Here is a 6258-nt window from a genome sequence, read left to right as displayed (position 1 = left end):
GGTTTTGTTCAAGTCATTTAAAAGTATTGTTTGACTAGTGCTAGAATTCTATAAATAATTGTGTAGTTGATTTAAAACTATCACATCTCTATTATGATATCTTTTACTAAAACAATATCATTTCTTCAATGACATATCAATTCACTTAATGTACTACACAAATGTATAAAAACACATACCGAAATCTATCTTGATTAACTTTTTACAACACTACACACTAAATGTAGTGACTAGTGACTAGTGAATACAATGAAAAGTGCTTTATGACATATACTAGATAGACAATTGATAGGACTTTAAAATAAAATAAAATGATATATTCCCAATTCATGAGATCATTCCTTTGGGATGCTTTGATTGAGAAGACCATTGACATAGTAAAAAATGGCACCCATTTTATCACTTGGGCCACTACTGGTCCCATGGCCTTCGATATTTCCTCTCTACATTTTCCCCCAATATCATTCATTCATTCTTTTAAAAATCGCACAAATCACGATTTCAACAGTAACTAAATTTAATCAATATGTCCAGATACAACAGATGGCGAGACGGATTGGAAGGAAGCTTGACTCACTTGCCCTACGTTCTGCGAAATGAATGTTTTTCAGCACAGATAAACATGGCAGATCACAGGGTCCAGCTCTTTACCAGCGCAAAATCCAATTTTGGCCAGATAATATACACAGCGTTCGTTTCCGACTCTTGAAAATTCCCTAGGGTTTTTTTTTTCTTTTTTCCGTCAAGCATTGAATTCTTTTACTTCCTTTACCTCAATCGTGATATAATCTCACGCTTTGCGGTGTCAATTTACAAATTTCAAAACCTAAATTGTAAACAATTGTTATTGAAATCTTAGCGCATGGAAATAAAGTTAATGATAGCAGCGTGGTTTTGTTGATAGGAATTCTGTTTCAAGAGGCCGTTTACAGTGGTGCACGGAAGAATTCATCGATCAGAGCAACATTGAGAGGTATGTTTAAAGTGAAAATTGCGATGGTATCATACGGTTGTTGGCCGAGTTCATTCATTGCTAAGTGCTGATATTTGGTATCAATTTCAATTACATTTTAGCTATTACTGAGATGAATCTTACTCATTTTCGTCTTTTTTTAAAGGAAATTGATGTAGATTTTTTTGGACGTGGCTATCCTCCATACAAATTGTATAGTGGACCAATTTTCAAAAACATTGAAAACTTCATGAATTTTTCCGAAAATTTCAGCATTTGATCTTCATGATATGCATAGTTTGTAGTAAAAAACAACAAAATGGAAAAAATCACTGTGTGAATCTAGGAGAAAAAAAAGGTTTGTCTTTGGTTCAATTTGTCAAGAGATTTGACCCCATTTTTTTTCTCCCAAATTTATTAAACTGCAACGTATTTTTAAGGTACAAGTCTTATTTTACATTTTGAAAGATGGATTTCGATCTCTTTCTTTTCTTCTTTAAATCTTTTTTTCCTATTTAAGCTAAGTGTTGATGGGTATCCTTTTCACCAAAATCTATCTAGGACATGTTCATGACCTCATCATTTATGATTTCAAAGCTATGCACTCAACAAGACTTATTACTAATAATTTCTTCATGCATCTTAAATCTATGGCTCGTTAAGTTGATAATATTGTACTTTGAAGTGGTTCACCTTATAGATGCTTATTGAGTAATGGAACATGACCTCATCATTTATGATTTCAAACCTATACACTCAACAAGACTTATTATTAATAATTTCTTCATGCATCTTAAATCTATGGTTTGTTAGGTTGATAATATTGTACTTTGAAGTGGTTCACCTTATAGATGCTACTTGATTAATGGAGCATTGTGCAATCTTATATAGTTGTCTTTTTAACAATAGTCAATTCTTATCACAAGAATTTCAACTTGGTTGAAGTTAGATTATCTTTAGGTCTATTGATTCTTGGTGTTGATAAGTGTTGATAGAGTTCATTAAAGATCCTAATTGCCCTATACTTGCACTTTATGTCTCTTCAACATTGGATTGAAGGAGATCTTGAATGACTAGACAATATTGATTCCTTCAACTTATGTTGGTTATTCATCCTACTATGGTTGTTAGTCAACTACCTAATGAAATGCAATTTTAATGAGACTTGGGCTAAGGTGCTTGCACTAGTTAAGTGCTTAAATTCTTGACAATTAAAAGATATGCAAAATTTAGATGATTGTGACCTAACTCTTGCTATTTGTGCTTTAACTCTTCTTGGTTAGCAATTTTGTTTTTCTCTTGAATATGATGTTTAAGGCTCTGCCTTCTTAGGCTTTGGTACAGTTATCTCCAACCACATTTTTTGTGATATAATATATTTTAAAAGGATTTAATACTTAATAGGAAAACAATCAAATGGCTTTATTTATATGCATAGATATCTATATAGTTGGCCAAACATTTAGACAACTCTTCAAATAATTCATGCAACATTCAATTTATACAACTATAGATATGTGTGTGCCTATTGATCATGCAATAAGACTCTTAGTCCCTTTTACTAGTATAATACTAATTGAGTCTTTTGATAAAAGAATAATGAAATTATTGTGTAACTTAACCAAGTATGAATATGAATGCATTTATTGGGCTTAGTGTCAAAGATATTAGGTATCATAGAAGATGTCACATTTTAAAATGAAAATAAATGGTATTTAGATTTTAAAATGGGATATAGGAGAATCCTTGGGTTGTCGGCAATCTTGCATCACCCAAAAATGCTTGTTTTAGTTTTCCAATTATTTGTCTAATAGCTTGATTTGGTTGGAACACTTATTTGTCCTTTCTAGATTCCACAAGTTTGGCTTCATATTGTGGACCTATCATGGATCATTATCTCAAGTGCGCATAATCTAATGTTACAACTGGTGGAAGTTAAGCTTCATCTTCTTGGGTGCTGATTTCCTATGTTCTTCATATGATGCTTGGTATTTAATTCAACGAGGTTCAATATTTAAGAGTTAGCTTATGCGCTCTTGGATCTAGGTAGGTGGTTAATGTGTGGACCTATATCTGAGGTTGCATAATGTTTTATAATGTATTATGTATTTGGTCATTAGTTCATTGAGGGTCATTGAAGTATTGTTTAACATGTTTCCTATTATTGGAGATTGTGAACTCAAGCCAACGTGTGTGTCTTGATGACTATATATATGTAATGTCATGGAGTCTTAGAAGGTAGTATTCAACAAGTCATTGAGTAGTATGTTTAGAAGAAGCTCAAGAGTAACAAGTTTTAGTTTGTAATTTGGAATGTATTGGTCGTAATCGAGAAGGGCTTACAACTCGACATACTGTATTTGAGTTGTCTTATCAATCAATATTTAGTTGTGTAATGAAGATATTTTGTTAATAAAGTGAGTTATTTTCAATTGTATCTGGTTATACTTCTATAATGTTTTTATTGTTGGGGGCTTGGTCATCTCCTTTGGAGGTACACTTGCCTTGTACTGCATCAGATGGTATCAGAGCTAGATTTGATCTAGTTGAGAGAAGATTGCTCTGATTGTGATTAAGCTTGGTGGACTTGTTAAGACCCAAACTTCTTGATTGTGGAGTGACAGATTGTGATTATGGCTCACAATTACAAAGTACTTGTTCAAGTTGTGTTGATATCCCATTTCAGACCTGTTGATTCTTGTTTGCGGACAAACGTTGAAGTTTGATGCAATTACACCTTGTTGTGATTCAATGTGCTGCTTAGAAGGATGAACCCTAGGAGGTTAGAAAATATATTTGAAGAATTCAAAGTTGAGATGTGAAATGAGATTTGAAATGTTTTGAATGGCCTGAGAAGAAATCCTAAGATAGAAGATAATATGTTGAAGTTGTTGAAGATCTTGAAGTACCTAAAGTAAATATCCCTATAGAACAAAAAAGATTGTTGAGATCTATGACACAAGTTGCTAAGAATCATAGAATTGAGGTCTCAAATTATTCTAGTTTTTTAGATCCCGATGAATTGATAGATTGGATTAATGAACTTGAGGATTACTTTGAGCTTGAAAATATTATAGATCCATAGAGAAGTAGGTTAGCACAAACTAAATTGAAAGGTCATGCTACCCTATGGTGGAAAGAATTGAAGAAGGATAGAGAAGATAATGACAAACCTAAGATTAGTAGATGGAAACTCATTGTTTCCTAAAGATTATGAACTTGATTTGTTTAAGTTGAAGAATTTGAAGTAGAAAGATATGTTTGTGAAGAACTCCATTGAAGAATTTTACAATATACAAATCATATCTAGAGATTGTGAATCTTCTTAGGAAAGGGTTGTAAGGTATGTTAATGGTTTGAAATTCAATGTTTGGGATGAATTGAGTACATTGAAACTTAGTTCATTTGAAGATGTTTATCAGTTTGCATTGAAGACAAAATTAAAGTTAGGAAGGAAGCAAGGTAAACAATTGACAAAAGTAGATAAGGGTAAGCAAGTTTTTATGATAAGAAGTGATTCAGAGGTACCTTTTTTTAAATTTGGAAAAGATGAACATTGAGCTTTTGAATGTCCTAGTGTGAGGATTGACAAAAAAACTTAGTAGTACACGAAGATCAAAAAGTCAAAACTTTTAATGTTGATTTGCCTTCACCTAAAGTTGGAGAATCTCTTTTGATAAGAAAAATCATGTTGGCTAAGCATGATGTGGAATCAATGCAAAGAAGGAACTTATTTTGAACTATTTGTAAGTTTGGAGGTAAATGTTGCAAAGTTATTCTGAATGGAGGTAGTACTGATAATCTTGTTTCTGAAGAAATGGTTAGAAAACTTATCTTGCAAAGATTAAAACATCCTATTGATCCTAATGGTATTAGTTGGTTTCAAGATTATCATTGGGTGCAAGTTAGAGAACAATGATTGGTTCATTTCAATAGTGGACCTTTTAAGGATGAAGTTTTATGTGATGTAGTAGACATGAGTGCTTCTCATGTTTTACTTGGAAGACCTTGGCAATTTGATAGAGGAGCTATACATGGTTGTAGAAAGAGTATTGTTACAGTTAAGAAAGATGGAAAGAAGTTCATTTTGATTCCTTTAAAGGATGAGGAGGATGGAAAAGCAAAAAACCTGAGTGGTTTCAAGACTTTCAATTTGAAGACAATAGAACCTATGGTTAAGTTTAGAATTGAAGAAAGATAGTCAGACTTGAAGAAGTTATTTGATCTTGTGATTAAAAATAGAGGTAATGGAAATAAATCTTCTAATCAGAGGAATACATGCAACATGTATGATTCATTTGATCCTAGACGTAGCAGCAGTAGTGGATTTGAGATATTTGATGGAATAATTGGTTGTAGAAGTAAGTTTGGACATATGTCTATGTTGATTGATGAAAACAACTTATGGATTAAGAATGAGCATCAAATTTATGTTTTGAATTCTCTCAGATGTTCATAAGTCCTTATGGAAAATATTTTGTCAACATTGGGTGTCTAATGCAGGAGTATCCTTAGGTTGTTGGCAATCATGCATCACCCAAAAAAATATATGTTTGTTTCATTTTTCCAGCTATCTGTCTGACAATTTGATTCGAAAAATACTTGTTCGTCCTTTCCAGATATTGCAAGCTTGGCTTCATATTGTGGACCTATCATGGATCATTATCCCAAGTTCACATAATTTAATGTTACAGTTGGTGGAAGTTATGCTTCATCTTCTCATGTGTTGATTTTCTATGTTGTTCTTCGTACGGTGACTGATATTTAATTTAATGAGGTTCTATATTTAAGAGTTAGCTTATGCACTCTTGGATCTAGATAGGTGGTTAATATGTTGGCCTATACTTGAGGCCGTATAAGGTTCTATAATGTATTATGTATTTGGTCATTAATTCATCGAGGGTCTGTCTTATATTGTGTTTCACATTTCCTATTATTGGAGATTGTGAACTCAAGCCGACTTGTGTCTTGATGGCTATATATGTATTGTCATGGAGTTTTAGAAGGTATTATTTAGCAAGCCATTGAGTAGTATGCTTGGAAGAAGCTCAAGAGTAGTGAGTTTTGGTCTATAATATGGAATGTATTGGTTGTAACCTGGAAGGCCTTACAACCCGACATATCAAGTGTGCGAGTTGTCTTATCAATCATTACTAAGTTGTGTAATTGAAGATCTTTTGTTAATAAAGTGATTTTTTTTCAATTGTATTTGATTATGCTTTTATTGTCTTGTTATTTTTGGGGGTCTTGGTCATCTCCTTTAGAGGTACACATGCCTCATACTACATCAATATCTTATATTGACA

The 6258-nt window shown here is 32.6% G+C and overlaps 1 long non-coding RNA gene across 2 annotated transcripts; it reads left to right on the top strand.

Annotated features, from left to right (window-relative positions):
- Nucleotides 1–445: 445 nt before the first annotated feature.
- On the top strand, nucleotides 446–3387 carry LOC149549487 (uncharacterized). 2 transcript variants are annotated; one of them, XR_016354091.1, is made up of 3 exons: nucleotides 446–690; nucleotides 905–973; nucleotides 2803–3387. It is a non-coding gene; the product is annotated as an uncharacterized LOC149549487 (long non-coding RNA). The 2 variants fall into 2 exon arrangements; XR_016354092.1 differs by lacking the exon at nucleotides 2803–3387 and adding an exon at nucleotides 1119–1453 and having other exon boundaries at nucleotides 459–690.
- Nucleotides 3388–6258: the final 2871 nt, after the last annotated feature.

The sequence above is a fragment of the Cupressus sempervirens genome, chromosome 7 (genome assembly GCF_028749045.1).
Source record: "Cupressus sempervirens isolate cs-2001-9-10 chromosome 7, ASM2874904v1, whole genome shotgun sequence".
Classification (NCBI taxonomy): domain Eukaryota; kingdom Viridiplantae; phylum Streptophyta; class Pinopsida; order Cupressales; family Cupressaceae; genus Cupressus; species Cupressus sempervirens.
This window is presented reverse-complemented; position numbering and strand designations above follow the sequence as displayed.